Source organism: Coturnix japonica, chromosome Z, assembly GCF_054131305.1.
Source record: "Coturnix japonica strain WE chromosome Z, WE-NBRP24, whole genome shotgun sequence".
NCBI classification, from domain to species: Eukaryota; Metazoa; Chordata; class Aves; order Galliformes; family Phasianidae; genus Coturnix; species Coturnix japonica.
The window spans coordinates 41,621,970-41,639,747 of record NC_140702.1 but is presented as its reverse complement, the minus strand read 5'-3'; positions in this window follow the sequence as shown (position 1 = coordinate 41,639,747).

Genomic DNA, 17,778 nt, shown 5'->3' with positions numbered 1-17,778 from the left:
AAAACATGTTCTGCAAGTTAATGCTGTTTTGCAGTCATGCCAAAGAAACCACTGTACTCATATTAAAGTAAACAGCATGCAGTGCACCCATCTACACAAACACCTTTGGACAACATAGGAAGGAAGTAAATGGTAATGACATAGCTTTGTAAGCCACCTTAAAAGAGACCAGCTGCTAAAAGAGAAAAGCTTCCAATGGGTAAATGAACAAGGACTTAAAAATGATCAGAAGGCTTCCTGAAAATATCCATGTTTTGCACTTTTACTTTTTTCATCAGCCGGTGTTTTTTTTGTTTGTTTGTTTTAAGTGCAAGCTATATTAGTATAAAGTAAGAAAGCATTCACAAGGTCATATCATGCCACCAAGCCTTATCTATATTTTGTAGAGCATGTAGCAAATGCTTGATTTTCATTTTCACCTTCTTAAACAGATCAACACAAATAAAGAAGTGGAGAAACAGCTCTGTGCTTTGCTTGCAGATGCTCTATTGTATTCTCTGTCAGATTCAGTTCAGGATTAACTGGATAAAATTTTCATCCTCTGTTCATCAGGGATCAGAATCAGTGATTTAATAACTCCTTCTGGATCTACAAACCATCAGCTAGCATTCTGGACATGCACAATGAAGAGGGCAGTAACTGAAATACTGAGAGTCATTTCTAGTCACAGCATGGTGTTTCTGTGTCGAAGAAAAAACGATCACTTTTAACTTGTGAAAGGTGTCTGTCCTACAGCTACAAATAAAATAAAATAAAATAAAATAAAATAAAATAAAATAAAATAAAATAAAATAAGTCACCTGGAAAGAAGCTTACTACACAGGGAAGTAGTAAGAAGAAAACATATTAAAAAATTAATAGTAAATGGAATTTGCAATAATGAAAAAAAGAGACCTTTCAAGTCTTTTCAATTAATACTCTAAAGTAAAAGAAAACATATCAAGGCCATTGCCTCAATGTCATCTTTGAATCATAGGTCAAAGAATGAAGGGTGGCTTAAGGTTTGTTTTCTAAACAAGAGTTTGCAGTATAACGTTTGTGAGATGCTTAAGATAACCACACAATAGGAACAGAGTTCAATTCTATTTTTTCCTGCATAAAAGCGGTCAAACTCTAAAGAAAGGTTAATGTGATAACAGAAAATAAATACATAAATAAATAAATAAGGTTGTAAGAATACTGTCAAATTCAAATTTTGATCTATATTTTGATTACTCTTTGGTTGTATTGTCCATTTGGTCTGCTGAATTCATACTTAATGTTTACAAGGAGATAGTGTCTCCATGACAAGTAACCCCAAAGACGTCAAAGGGACAAGGTAATCACTCTTCTAAGGCTATCTTTTAAGAACTAGCAGTAGCACACTGATGCCTACTAACCCTGATTATTATATTCTGTTACCTAGCTTGAAGTTACACAGTTATTACTCACAGAATCAGTTATAAAGTTCCCACTTTTCAAGAAATTTCTATGTATTTCTTTATTTGCAAAGATAAATCTATCAGAGCAGATTTATCAGAAGACAATGAGTTCATGAATTAAGTCTTGAGACAAGTGGTTATCACAGAAGCTCCTCATGCTTCAATCCAGAGGGATGCTCTGTTGCGCACAAGCCCCTGTGGCTGCTCCTCACCACTGCTACATGACTATGTGAACTTTAATCTACTTTTTTTTTTTTTTTTCAGGGACACTGGTTATATTGAGTTTATTTTCAGATGTGTTGAAAATTTACTTCAGCATAGTCAAAGGTTCACTAAGTCCATCCAAAGATTTACTTCTGACACACTACTGTACTTTACACAGCCATTTGCTGTTTAAATCTGAGATAATGAAAATTATCCAATGAGTTAAATAGTATTTTGTATGTCATCCTGAAGTGGATGAAGTGGATACATTTCATCAACAGCCATGAAAATGCAACTTAATTTCACTGAGCTTACAATCAAATGCTTTAAGCCCCACTAAAACTTTTCATATGGTTTTTATTATTCCTATAACTGTATGTTTTTTTCCGTGGAGCTTTTAGGTGGGTTTCCTCACAGGTTTTTGATTTTGTTGTTGTTGTTGTGTTCTGGGTGTGATATTAGCAAAACAATTGCCCAACAATATCACATAATACTCAACGTGCACTGATTATACAAACCATACTAGACTCTATGATGGTGTTTGCTAAATTTAATTACAAGGCTATAAAACATTTCTGTGAATGAGCTTTTTAGTCCTGGGTTACACATGTAGCAATTCAATAATGTGCACCTGCAGTGGTTTGCTCATTTCTGCATGGAAGGCTGTTGGACATAATACCATACAGCATTTCTATGATTTGCCTTTTAAACATTTCTCCTTTCCGGTGTCTTTGCACTCTTGGTGTCTAAAACACAAACAAATTCCCTGTGGCCTTAACTGAATACCACAGCTTTTCTGAAACTGTAAAATGAACTACATCATAAATAACAGTTAAGTACAATGTAAAAGTTGAGTGAGTTTCCCCAATATATCTGCAGCATACAAGTTAACTGATATGAAATGAACTGTTGGATGAAAAAGTAGAATAAACTAGAGACCAATTAAAGAACCTCTGCGTTATCAGGGCCTGATAAAAGCTTACGCAGAACATTTTATTTAACCCTAAGAAGACATGGCTCAGATGATGATGCCATCTGTCTAAATGTTGTGCATCATTTCCTGCAACATTTGAGATGCTGTTGAGGGAGGAATAATCACCTCTAAAAAGGCGGCAATCCTGGGATGCTGCTCAAGAAAGCAGAGACCTGCTGAAGGACATCACATCTGTTGATGGCCACAGAGAGGCTGTGAAGGCTGGCTGTGTGTGAGAAACCACCCCAGGAAGAAAGGAAATACCCCAGCAAAAGTTTTAGCTGCTGCTCATAGCTTACATGAGGTGCTTTCTGCAGAACAAATCCACCATGGCATCTGCAGCTCCAACCTCCAGGTAAGCACAGTAAGGTAAGCTCCAGGTAAGATTGACCAGTTTCTGCATTGCCAGTTACAGATGGCCAGGTCCATCAATGTTCCAGTTTTCATTTTGTACTGTAGATTTCACTGCCGACAGGCACTTGAGTTCCTCTCAAAGCATTCTCCTCTTGTGCCTGACAAACCCCACAGTCTGCAGGGACTGGACAAGGGGAGATGGACATAAACTTGAGTACAGAAAGTTCTGCACCAATATGTGAAGGTACTTCATCACAGTGAGGGTGACAGAGCAATGGAACAGGCTGCCCAGGGAGGTGGTGGAGTCTCCTTCTCTGGAGATATTCAAGACCCACCTGGATGCCTACCTGTGCAACTTGGTGTAGGGAGCCTGCTTTGCAGGGGGGCTGGACTCAGCGATCTCTAGAGGTCCCTTCTAGACCCTACAATTCTATGGTTTCTGTAAATTTTTATGACTGAGCCATCCATGAAACATCTCTTTACCTCTTAGCCACTGGTATGATAAAATTTGTTTTTAAATCTGATGCAAAAACTACTTCTAAATATATGGCATTTAAAACACAAATCTCATGGCATTTTGTCAAGTGTTCTTGAACTGATTTGGAAAAAAAAAAAAACAAAAACAAAAACGAAAAAAAAAAAACAAAAAAACCCCAGCGTCTTTAGAAAGCAGATTTCAGTTAGAATTTGTTCTTCAGGATTCCCATCTCTCTAACACCTCTTGAACTAGACATGTAAAATATTCATAAATCAAAGAAAATAAACACTTCCCTCAAGGAATTTTACTTCAGAAATGTAAAGTTTGTAGAAGGCAGATCACTTCTTGTCAAGATGTCAGTGATCTCTGTTTCCATTAAATATAAGGTAGCTGAGAATAAGTCAAAGAGGATTTAAAATCAGAGCAGCATTATTCACTATACAGCTGTCTATTTTATCCATTTAGATACGCTATGAGCCATAGCAAAAGAGATTTCTTTACCTTTAAGAACAGAAGAAAGAATACATGCAAAGTTAGATGAGGAATACAACTACCAACACAGTGCAGGTGCATGCAGCGGGTAATGTTGCCAAGAACTTGAGAACTTTAGCATTTGGTTTTACAGCACTGAGGGCCTGACCCTTGCAAACTGATCGGCCAGCCCTCAGCCCCTCCTTTGGCAGCGATGGGGCCCCATCGGCTCCTGGACAGAAGAATGGTCTGTGACAGCCGCTTTTCATTAGTGTGCTTTGTGTACTTCATCGTTCTTCACAGAGCTCTTACAAAAAAAAAAAGGGACAGCAGAAATGAAGTAAGTGGAAAGTTTTCCCTCTTCATTTTACACACGCCATCTTGCTAGCTAGCTGTGATGGGAAAATAAAGACAGGCTCTCTTTTTCCTATTTGGATCCTTTAGTCTTCTTTTGCTCTCTCCAAATGAGTCAACCTGCTGTTCCTGTGCATTGTTAGTGATTCAGGACAACCACCTTGGATAGAGAGTAGAACTGTGTCCTGTTCTGATGTTCATGAGTTGATACACTGACTGTAAAAAACACTATTATTTATTTGCCAGTTGTGTGGTTTCCTTTACCTTCCTCTTAATAATTTTTCAGTGGTTCTTAGGAAAAACAAAGCATTGGAGATACCATCCTGACAAGGATTTCAGGAGTATAAGCATTTCAAATGAGTAGTAGTATTGTAGCTATGTGTTTCCCATGAGATCAGATATTTAATTGTGCAGTCCTCTAAGCAACCAATAGGAGACTTTTTCATCTCACACCATGAAAACAAGTGTATGAACAAGCAAAATGTAATGGATGTTTACGTACACATGTACACGAAATACTGCAGCATTCTTACTCCCAGGAGTGCCATGGAGGAAGCAGTGACTGGCAACATTTGAGTGATTCCTTTGCTTATTTTAACATTTATGTGACAGAGTCTCAAAGCAGGGCTGAATCACATTAGCATAAATGCATCTATACGGAGATCAAAAAGCACACACAAAGATGTTTAGAAGACTGCAAACACTGAAAGAAAAGGTTTAATTGAATGAAAGCACATTTTTCCATTAGTTTCAAGAAATATAAACAAACTGCAGACTTATAGGTATCTCATTCCATTTTAGGAAATTTAAGACCATGCACTCTCACTTGCACTAAAGGGAATAAAAGACAATCCTAAGACGCTTGCTGGCACAGAATTACTCACAACATTGAAACAGACTGTAGGTAGATTAATATGTTTTGTGCCATTAACTTCTACTATTCCAATTCTCCATGTATTGAAGTATTGTTACAATCTCCATAGCAAGGTTACCCTGTATAAAAAAGAAAGCTAGAGGACAATAAAAATATAATCAGCCAAGGCAACATTTTTTAATGCCTCTGCATGTTTATGCATCATTTGTTTTTGAAATTAGATTTCACTCTACCAACCACCCACCTAGTTTCCTACTGCAATTATATTTTATTGCTCTTTAAAAGAGCAGGGCCATAATTATTAGCCACCAGTAAATTTCTGCATCCTTGCCAGAGTCACTGGCAGCCTAGGAGGGCATTCTTCCCCTACCTAAGGCAACAGACCACTGCATCCCATCTCATTTTAAGCCTCATATCTAAGTTTTCTTTTATTTCCTTTACCTAGGCATTAATTTTGGCCCAGTGTTAGATACATGTGATTGCACAGAGGAAACACAGAGCCTGAAATGCAGAGAGGCAGAGACATAAGGGAGCTCCTCAGATGACAGATGGGTTTACTTTATCAGACACAGCAGTGCAAGCTGGTTGGTGTTTATGGAGCTGGAGATATAAAGGCAATGGGGCAGAAGCCTTGGGAGGTAATATAGTTATCCAAGCAGCTTTTTGGACGATTGCTGTCAGTGGTTATGCATGACTGGGTGTCCTCTGGCACAGAGGAAGCACCTTCAGGCAGAAGAGAGAATGGGAGAGGTCATAGCCATCTCAGAACAACATTTCTTCAAAATCCAATCAATTTTCATGTCTGCACTAAACTTCCAACATCAAGAGAGGACAGTGGCTTTACTTTTGTACACTCAGTATCTGGGACATTGCACCACAATATTTTCAACTTCCACAGCTCACTGCTGCTGAAGGAGAACTGCAAGTGCCAAGGTGACCTACAAAATCTACACATCCTGCTCTACCTCACCACCACTCTGCTCCTTAACAACTTCCATCCTGGTTTCTGGACTAGGAACAGATAATAGTAGAGACATGAATCAAATGAAAAAGGAAGAGAAAGGAATCAAGGCTTTAAAAACCAAGCTAGAAAAAAGAACTTGTTGATATATTTTTATAAGCCAATGTGATTAACTTTTCAAAGAAACTTTAATGAAAGACAAAAGTCTTGAAACTGCTTAAGATTCCAAATCAGTAACAGACTCGTGTTTGCACATGCATCTGTATGAATGCTACACACATTTACTCATAAACTCTTTTACAAAGACATTTAAATATGATTTAATTGTTCCTTTTCTTCTTCCTTCTTTTTCTTTTTTTGAACTACTGAAGCCATCTCCTTCTTTAATTGCATGCCAAAGGCCTGAGAGAGCTTAGTGTTACTTGAAAACACTGCCCAAATAAGTGAACCAATTAGATTAATTGGCACCAGAGGTACTGTATGCTTTTGGACCATACACAGATGGAAAAGGCCCTCAATGTTCTGAAGCTATCAAGTTGTTTGTAAAGCTTTTGTTTTCTTTGAGGATTGTGTCTATGTATCGTGCTGCTCTTGATTTTCACAGACAAATGTGATGCACACATCCTCTCACAATGTGTGTCCATGAAATAAGTTCCATATCCAGAAATGCACATGCTGGAAAATATTTCTCTCTGGTTATTTTTGGTCGCAAAACTAATCAGAAATTATAATGTGAGTGTATCTGGAGAAGGTAGACACACAAATTGAACTCTGAGATAATTAGTAGATGATTTATATTCATGTTTCAGCAGTACTCTAAACAGTCAAATGCTCAGGCTTATAGACACAAGCCAAGTTTCAACACAGGAAAATTCTATACTTTTTTTCTTTTGCCTTACCATACAACACTCCACGGAATGGCAACAGGAACATTCCTTTGGGTTTTGCAGCGTACTTATTTTTCAAAGGTACTCACATACAATGTGCCTTATACATTTCTGTATCAATAAAAAGGAATTCAAACTTTCTGCGGTCTTTGCAACACTTGTACCAAGCAGCTGCAAGTGCTCAGAAAGCTTCCACAGTTACAAAAGGTGGATGGGCATGGTGGGCTGAAACAGCCAACTCAACAGCTATTGCAGAATCAGTAGTGTTTTGGACAAGTTAGGTAGCCCTTTTGAGCATGTTTTTTAATACCTCTGAACTCTCTCGTATTAACTGGAGAAGCTATGAAGAGAAAAACTGACTAGCTGTAAAACAACAATAGAAAAAGTTTCAAAAACTTACTGGCAGTGAGCAGGGGACATACCATCAGAGCACTGATGAGCAGTAATTTGGTGGCAAGCAGTTGGCAGTTGCAGTCCTAAAGTTTCAAGATACTTTTAAAAAGTTAACTAAAGTTGAATACAGAAATGATCCGTGATTTTGGTCCCACACGGCACCATAAGGGAAAGTTTTCATTTTATTTTATTTTCTATAGTGGGGATTAGAAACTTATTTAAAATACAAGTTGGAAGTAACTGGATGATGGGATTACTGATCCTGGATCCGACACACTTCAGAATCCAGTCTGATCACCTAATTCGATGTAAACTTGCTATGGGATATGATAAGGAGCTATGGCCTGTTAAAAAAAGAAAGAATTCTTTTTGTTCATGAGCTAACCTTCCTCTGACAAATGGGAAGAGAAAACTTCGGGGAAGATGAAATGCATTTCTTCATGATAACCTCACCAACTGTCCTTAGCCTACAGTCATCTCAGATGTGAAAACATTTACCTTGCAGATTTTTTTTAGTGAATGCTCTTCTGCAGTCACACCTCCAGGCCAAGGTCTGTGATGGTACAGACATGTCTAGAATCAGACTCAGACTGTCTAGCCATAGGAATATGAGCTAAAGGAGACTCATGGAAAGAGAATGGTATTTAATTCTGTTTCAATTGCTTTATCTTTTGTTTCCAAAAACACAGTATATGCGTTGAACAGCCTGGCATTGCTAACTTTTTCCCAGTACAGCAGCACTTTTAAAACTGGCACATTGCCTACAACAAATTCAGTGCAATTACTTCGGAGCTTCACAATTTTATTTTATTTTTTTACTAGCTAAATTACATCCTATTTAGATGGTACATTTCTCTGTGATGTTCAGACACCTGCAGAGTGTCGGATTTACTCACACTGATGTGCAAACAATACTTTGATCTTGAAAGTACCGTAAAAATGATTTACTGCAAGTGGCTGTAAGTGATTTAATAACTGTTTCAGTTAAACCTGTAGGGTCTATAGTAAACACCTTCTCTGCAAAACCTATTTCACCTACTGTGTTTCTCTGAAGATCCATAAAACTCATGTGTTTAGTTACTTAAATTTAGACACAAAACAAATTCTCTTGAAAGCTTCACATGCTGTAAAGTGATCACACCATTAACTATTAATTTAAATTTTCTTGATTTACTCCTGTGCAATAAACAAATAATGCCTTCTGCAATAGCAAGGAAACACAACCCCGAAGCCTTACATTCTTTTTTCCCACTAATAGAGGTTAGTTGTTGGGCTTTGATGATAAGAAAATTTAATTGAAAACAAAACAAAACAAGTGCAAACACCCCAAGGCTTAAGGCAAAACAGCAGACTAAACTTAAACATTTTCAGGTTCAGTATGGTTCCAGACTAGTATCATATATGCAAGCTGCACAAAAAATAAAAAAATGGCAAATTGAATTACTTCTGTATCTATTCTCATCATGATAAGAGAAAAAAATGCCATACTCTAATTTAAAAATTGTCATATCAAATTCACTTCTTTATTCTTTGGCTTTACATTTTACAAAACCTCTTTCTTGAGTCTGTTGTAATGATTACATACCAAATGCATATGCAGAGCTGCAGTTGTACCTTTATTTTTTGAGCACAGAGCTCAGGGTCCAATGTTCTTGTATATGCAGGTAATTGCATTCAGTAGGAGGCACATGGGTGTTATTCTATAGGCCCCATACTGTGGTAAATTATTTGAGCAAGACAGAGAGATACCAGTGACATATACATTAAATACTTATGCATATGAGCATAAAAACCTCAGTGACTATGTCTGGAAAATGTCACCCATACACTGTAGAGAATTTTACCATGGGGTCTCGGCAAGAAATCTTTCTATGGTTGTTACTCCCATGCTTTTCCAGAACAAGGTGTATAACCCCCACACTTTTCTTTCATTTCAGAAAACCATGTGCAAGTCCTGACTTAGCTGCTTTTAAAGCTAATATTGTATGTTATAATGGCTAAGAAGAAATGCATCCTCTCATGTTTCAGCAATCAGGGTTTAAGAAAAGACAGAAGGTTCTTTGAGAGCTATTTTTGGCTTCTGTTGTTTCAAAAAGAAAAAATAAAAATAAAAATAATAATAAAAAAAAACCTCACACGGATAAACTGGAAAATTACCAATAGGTTAAGCAATCATTAAGTAGGACACAATGAATCAGTAGCTCAGCTGAGAGTTTAACAAAAGTGCCATTGTTCTGCCACACTGCAGAGGTGAAAGGTTAATCAGAGGTAAGAGCATACTAAAATTTAGAGGCAGGAAAAGATACTAAGCATTCTGAAATATATCAGAAGCTCATGTTTGAAATTTTTTCACCCTATTTCTTTGGCATCTTTGCCTCCTAGACCTCCTTCTCTGAAATAAATCAAGATAGGCTGATCTTGCTAATAGATGGGTAAAATTGCTTTTTTCAGATATGTATTCCATGTACCCGTAACTCCCAAAACGAAGAAATACTGGCAGTTTTCTGTATTGACTCAACTTCCTGATATATCGGCCTTATCTGTGTTTCAACTCTTTATCAACTCTAGAAAAGTTTGTGGTAGGGTCACAACTCCAGTATTCAGATTTTGAAAGTGCCCACAAAATTATACCTGATAAAAAATTAAAGCTTAAAAACATTCTCTGATAATTAGCCCCACAAAGTCCCATTTTCTGAGTTTACACCTTGCTTTCTTACAAGCCTTTTGATTTTTTATTTGCCAGAAAATAAATTACAACACTGATATTAATGCCTCATTCTCCCCAGTCTGAATTAAAGTTCTCATCTGTCAACACCCTGAATTCCCTCCTCTCCTTCCTTAATGATTTCTGGATTTTCTTTGGGTATTCCCCTTGAAAACATTTAGCAGCACCAAAGCTCATTTCCTCCTTCCTCTTGGCAGTTGAACTGCACCTTTCTTTGCCTGTTTGCCTTCAGGCAGGAGAGTGGGGAAGACAGTGTTCCCTGTTCTTGTCACAGCCTTTGGTGGGGACAACCTTTGAGCTCCCCATACTCACAGTAGACAAAATCAGTAACTTCAAGAAGGAATTGTTAATCAGCTTTCAGCTTTGGCGTTACATCTGTTTGCTCCTTCAACTACACGGTGTTCCCCTTCTTCCTGCATGCATCTGTACACTGTGAATGGGTGTCTTACCTATTTATTCTTCTCTCTCAGATTTACCTTGTATTCCACTGTAAAAAAAAAAAAAAAAAAAAAAAAAAAAAAAAAAGTTGCTTCACCAGTTCTTGAATGGTCCTATTTTCCTTCTCCCTTTTCCTTACAAGTATTCTTTTAAAACACTTTAATTTAGCACATATTTCAGATGAGTTCTTAGTGCTGTAGGGTATAATACTTTCTTTTGGTCAATTTTGAAGTATAGCTGCTACCAAGTGCTCTGTAAATGAGTTATGTTTGTGCTGTCTGCAATTGAGGGTTAGAGGTCAAATCCGGACATATGTTTTCAGACCTCCTGGATTACTCCTGACAAACTACTTCGGTAAGATGAACAAATGTCATACTAGAGGAAAAAAAAAAAAAAAAAAAAAAAAAGGAAGAGAGGATGAGTATTTTCCAAAAACCATACTTTATGCAACCTGATTAAGCACAGGACAGAGAGTTAAATTAGAAACTTCATTTAGTTCCCAGAAAGATGAAGCCATGCCCTGCAGACAACAAAGGAATGGTTGGGTCTGATTCAGAACATGGAGGTTGTGCACTAAAATAACTAACATACTTTTGTATGCAGTATAAATGCCTCAAACTGATCGCTTAAGATGAAGGGAAAGTTGTTGATTTTAGAGCCAAGGAACAAATGACCATTTTTTGCATTCTCAGATAACAACTAAGTATTGGTAAGACATCTTGTTGTAATACAGCTACATGCTGTTGGGAACAATCACTAAGAGAAAATTAGCATTATCACAGAATGGCCTGGGTTGGAAGGGACCTCAAGGATTATCAAGCTTCAGCACCTCCACCACAGACAGGGCTGAGCACCTCACCATTTAATATTGACCAGGCTGCCCAGGGTCCCATCCAACCTGGCCTTGAACACCTCCACGGATGAGGCATCAACAACCTCTCTGGGCAGTCTGTTCCAGCACCTCACCACTCTCATAGTAAAGACCTTCCCCCTGACATCCAACCTAAATCTTCCCTCCTTTAACTTAAAACCACTTTCCCTTGTCTTGCTGTTATCTACCCTTTCAAAGAGTTGACTTCCCTCCTGTATATAGGCTACTTTCAGGTACTGAAAGGCTGCAATTAGGTCACCCCGCAGCTTTCTTTCATCCAGGCTGAACAAGCCCACCTCCCTCAGCCTGTTTTCTTCACTGGGGAGGTGCTACAACCCCTTGATCAGATTTGCGGCCCTCCTCTGGGCCCTCTTCAACAGTTCTGTCTTGTATGGGGGACTCCAGACCAGGACTTACTACTCCAGATGGGGCCTCACAAGGGTCAGAGAAGAGAGGGACAATCACTTCCCTGTCCCTGCTGGCCACCCCTCTTCTGATGGAGGCCAGGATACCATTTGCTTTCAAAGCTGCAAGAGCGTACTGCTGTGTTTTTCAGCCACCATAACTCCCAAGTCCTTCTCTGCACTACTACTCTCAAGGACTGCTCCTTCCAGTCTGCATATGTGCTTAAGATTCCTCTGGCACAAGTGCAAAAACCTTGCACTTTGCTGTGTTGAACCCCATTGGATTCACCCAGGCCCACCTTTCAGGTCTGTTGAGGTCCTTCTGAATGGAATCTCTTCCCTCCACTGTGTCAACTGCACTGCTCAGCTTGGTGTCAACAGCAAACCTGATGAGCATGCACTCAGTTCCGTCAGGATGCCATTGACAAAGATGTTAAAGAGCATCAGACTTTGTTATGCACTCAAAGTATAGGACCACTAAGTGACAAGATCAACAGATCTCCTAAAGCCAAACAAATACTTTGCCAGGTATTTAAGTTTTCTACTTGTTTCCCTTTCCAGTTGTCCATAACCTTTCTGATCAAGAGAGAGTCCATAGTCATTCCCGATCATTCGCGTTATACAACCTTACTAGCAAAGCAAAAAAATATCCAATTCATTAAGCTTCTATATTATTGTGTTCCTTGCTTCTGCTGTTTCTGAGAAAGTGATGTACACAGACCAATTTCTTGCCTCTTCCCTGAGGAAAAACAAAAATACAAAAATACAAAAAACAAACAAAAAAACAAAAAAACAAACAAAAAAACAAAAAAACTACCCCGAAAATAAACAATACAACCCAACACAATAACAACAACAAAACAACCTGGAGAGAATCTCTATTTATTTTCAGGTAAAAGATGGACTCTTTTCCTACACTGAACTGAACACTGAACGTGGTGCAGGTCCTTAGAAAGAGCAGGAAGTTGAACTACAAGCCAGTGAGCTTCTTTGCAGCCCCAGGTAAAATCACACAAAGAGTCTTGTAAATCTCTTTTACTGAGATGGAGGTAGTGGTGGTGACAGGTGATAGTATATGCATATCAAGAATGAAATGGAGTGAATGCCACTTAATGTTTATTGAATCTTTCAGTTCATTTGTGCATTGTATTTTTGTGTTCAGCTCTGGACATTTATGGTCTGGATGAGACAGCTTTACACGGGTTAAAAAATCTGGTTGGGTAGTGGGGCTTAAATATTGTTAACAGTTTGTGCTCTACCTGGAAGCCAGTTAGTGGTGATGTTACTTAAGAGATATCTGTCCTCTTTAATGTCTGTATCACTGACCTTAAGAAGGAGATGAAGTATACATGCCTCAGCTTTGCATATAGCTAGTCAGGGGGCTTGCTGTTAATCACCCGGGAGCAGGACTGCATGACCAATGTGAGAGCTCATGGGGAAAGACTGTCCCCTCTTCTTTGTGCTCTGAGCACTTGTTGAATACTGCAAGAAACTGAATGCAAGAAAAGCATTGACATACTAGCAGAAAGGTGGGGGAGGTACTGAGGCTGCAGGCCTTAATGTGTGAGTTAAGGGAGGTTGCTTCAGGGGCACCCAGCACGAGTGGGAGGGAATTGAGGACAGGCAGCTGTGTTCAGCACGTAGTGCATGGTGGGAGAGTGAGATGCAGAAGCATGAGCTGGGACATGGGAGACTCAGGGTGCAGAGACATAAGGAGCAGCCTTTTCCCCACCATGATGGCCCAGACCTGGAGCCTGGGCGTAGGCCTGGGGGGTTCTCTCCCTGCACGGGTGAGGCCCTGAGCAGCCCAGGCTGAGCCCCTGCTAAGCCCACTGTGTGTAGGGGCTGAAGACTTTCCCAGGGCCTTCAGTATTTTATTATTATTTTGCTAGCATGCTCCCTTCCTCTCTCTCTTGAGACTACAGTCTTTTGCTAGAAATTGAAACCGTCAAACCTTAGAGAAACAAAAAGTGTTCAGGAGCTTTAAACGAAGGTTAACATCTTCTACATCACTGTTTCAGTCCTATAAAACAAAGGTCTTTGTACTAAATTCTGTAGGGAGTACTCACAGTTCCTACATAAATATGCTTTTTAAAAGCACAGATAAAATCTATATCCAAAGTTACTGTAACACTCAGGTCAAAATTATTACTTGCTCAAGCTTTCACAATAATTACCATGGTAGGCAAGCCAGTTTTTACATCTGTTCTTCTTGAAGTAACTACTGAAAGCTTATTATGGTGCTGGAGAGGCTCACTGTCAGTCAGCCATGGCGATTCAACAGCATTACAAGCTTCCACCTTAAGTTTCTACTCTTCTGAATGCACTACAAGTTTGGTAACAGTACTGAGATCATTCTATAATACCACTGTTAACAACTTCATCATTGCAAAGAATCATGCAAGCTTCACAGACCAGAGTGCAAACCACATGCATCCGTTTTCACGAACTTGAGAAACATCAGAGCAGTATCATTAACTCTTTCAGTCAATAGGTATTTAAAAATCAATCCCCAGTACAACAGTGATGGAGTACAGGCACAAGTTGACCAGAGGGGTTGAGGATTCTCCCTCCTTATAGATCTTCAGGAAGGTCCCTGCCAATCTCAACCACATTGTGATTCTGTGACCTCCACTTCATTAGACACTGTATGGCAAGAAAAGTTTGAAGCAGCCATTTAGGGAGAGTAAATAGCCAGCCTGAGAGATGGTTTCTGCAGTAAAATGAGCCTTTAATTCTGACAAGAAATACCTCAAGTAACACTGGTATGCATGAAAGGCTGGATCCTCCCTAAGCTGAAAAATTGCAAAAGAAAGCATCCAACAAGTGACACCCAACATTTAACTACATGTGTAGCATAATAGAGTTCTCCAAAGGATGCATACTGACACTACTGGTTTAAAAAGAGGAGATTCTCATCAGATGTAAGCTTGTATGAGGTCTTGTGATTTTCACAAAATCCCTTGTTTATAGGAGACTCTCTGAGTACATTTCTTTAATCTTCTTCAGTCATCTAGGTGATGAATACCAGAAAAGTTTGCTGAAAAAAGCAAGAGCAACAACCACAGTATCTTAAGGGACACCACCATCCTAGCCTGTGGACAAAGACTTATCTGAGGAATCAAGATCATTACTACTTCACACCTCAATTCAACTTAATAATTTAAAGCAATACACTGCAGAGCTCTGTCTTGTAGAGGCAAGATGACTACAAGTGCCTACTCTAGCACTGACTCTTATTATACATGATAATGCAAAGAGAGTACTGTGAAGTACATAAAAATCTCAGCAGGTGCTACTAAAAAGTTGTTTTTACATAGATGGTGTGCACATATTCTAGAGAGCTTAAGCAAAAGACAAAATCTAATTCCATACCTTAATCACAAATACCATTTGCCTTGCTTGCTCACATGTTGAGAGAGTCTAACTCGCACATTTCTGTAATAACAACAGCAACATTGCTAGGTCCCTCTGCTCACAAGCCACATCCTATCTTACATGCGTGCACATTCAAAAGAAACTTCATCTTAATTCATATTCTGAGCCAAAAGACAGTGACACTGGTGAAAGCAGCATTAACTTCCTCCCACATTTGAGAGCTTCCAAAGGAAAACATTTCATAAGCTTGTGTCAGAGGAACAGAGCTAGGAAATTTAAAAAAAATTTTAAAAAATTAAAAAAAAAATAAATGTTTATTCAACTACATATTTTCAAAGTGAAAGCTTAGCTGCTCAAGAAAGCTAGAAGAAAACTGTTTTATCACATATAGTCCGGGTGGTGCTGGCAGAATCCACTCAGAATGTCTTCTCTGCACTGCTCAAAAGCTAAGCCCTCCTGCTGCACTTTGCACTGTTTTCTAGACCACCCACTCAGACATGGATACACAAACCACATGTGCTAGGAATGTCAGCCCTGCACTGAAAGCAGTATCAGCATTACAACCTTATTACTTGCACAGCCAAGCTTTTAATATAACTCATTTGTTTTATCTTTTCAATACCTTTGATTTCTTAATGGTTTATATGTAGTTTCTCTGCTGGCCTTGAGATGCTTATGGATTTGGAAAGGGTATGTTACTGTGGGAAAAATACATTACCACTGTGAAAATATTTTTAGTGCATTTTTCCTCCCCTCGTTCATAGATGAGAATTATTTGTAGGTAAGACTAAGAATGTAACAGACAGCTTCAGAAACCATTTCCTGAACAGGACCCAGACCTCTAATTCTGTTTCCCTGTCGGCTTCATTTATGCCTCAGAGTGCGGAGAAGGGCAAAAACTGGTAGGACCAGTTTTATAGCATCATATCTCTGAAGGAAAGTAAGAAAATGCACAACCCATTTGACGCAGCATTCTGGAAAGGGATACTTCCACTCATAACTGTACCTACTGATGGTGAGAACAGATCTGCTGTATTCACAGGCTTCTTTTTGACTTTGCTCAAATCTCTAGGCTAAAAAAAATTAAAGGTAAATTAAGAATGAAAAAATAAAAATAAAAATGCAAGATTATCACTTTGCAGTAAAAAAAATTCAACTGGGGTAAAACACAGATGTAACAGTCATACAAATATGAAACAGACATTACCATTTCAAATCATAAGGTAACTTAGATTATTGTACTATACTGCAACATGTCTCATCAAGCCAGCAGCGACACAATCAGTACAGCTGCAAACTGAAAAAGCTGCCACTTTGCAAGCTCTGTCATTGTGGTATCTTACAGCAGACAGAACCACCAGCCAGCAAACTGTATTCTCTTTGTTAAGATACGAACCACTTTCAGTTACTAAGGGATGCCTTGAACACTACTCCCCTCCTTTCCCTTCCCATTTTTTCTTTTTCTTCCCTTCTGAAAGGGTATTGTTCTCACTCTGGTAATATTTCTTTTTCCTGTCTAGTCACAGTGGCGTTTCTTGCTGTTCAAGTAAATGCAAGGCCCTTATACGATTGTGCTTTGATGTTAATTTATCTGCTCACTCACACAGAGCTGCCTTGTAAATGCCATTGTTTTAGCTGTGTTAATGCACTGATTAGCTCCCAAGCCGCACAAAAGCACCGCAGAAATATGAGTAGTAGTCCCTCCCCATCATCATGTTTGCAAGCCTTTCATGCCTAACAGTACAACTGCTTGTACACTACACAGAGGAGCTTCCTAGCATACACTGTATACAGCTGTAGACTGCTTAACAGTTAAGCAAACAGAGACACAAACAACAAAACCAAAAACAGAACACACACAAAAAGCTAACACATGCACTAGCTGAACTTAGGAGCATGTTCTATATACTGCTTGCTTTTGTGGTTACTGCTAGCCTCTGCTATGTATGGAAGGTCTGACAGAATTTTCACCAATAAGCCCCAATTTCAGTGCAATGTACTAAAACTGCCAATATACATATTTAAACCATACAGAGTGATGTTTTTGTCTTTCCAATTCAAAGCCCACTTTCTCAAGGCCACCTCACTACAAAGCTCACAGGGCAGCACTGAGAAAATAACAGCGATTCAAAATACACTCCAGCTTTGCACTGAATCACGGAAGTTAATGGACCAATTAGCAAACACAGAAATAAAAACTCCTACAGACAGAAGCAAGAGTCTGTCTAAAGATAGAGGGCTTGGCATTAAACAGCAAGACATGAAATACAGAAAATGATATGTGTGATCAAAGACAGCAGGAAGCAAATCAAACATCTTACTCAAGACAGTGCTCTGATGGTAAGATAATGCATATGACCATGGAACAGGGCAGTTTTCTATTCAGACTGGTCTACAATTTTCCTATTCATTTTGCAGACTAATGGGACTTCAGATCAGTGGGTTGCCCAGGAGACCCCCAAAACAGTAACACAATGTTGAAGAAGTTAAAATTATACTTGTAGGGACCTGAAACAGATTGTGAACATACTTTATTTCACTGTAAGAAAGGGAAAGATGGACAACGGATGAGGCAGAACCCAAGAACTTGCA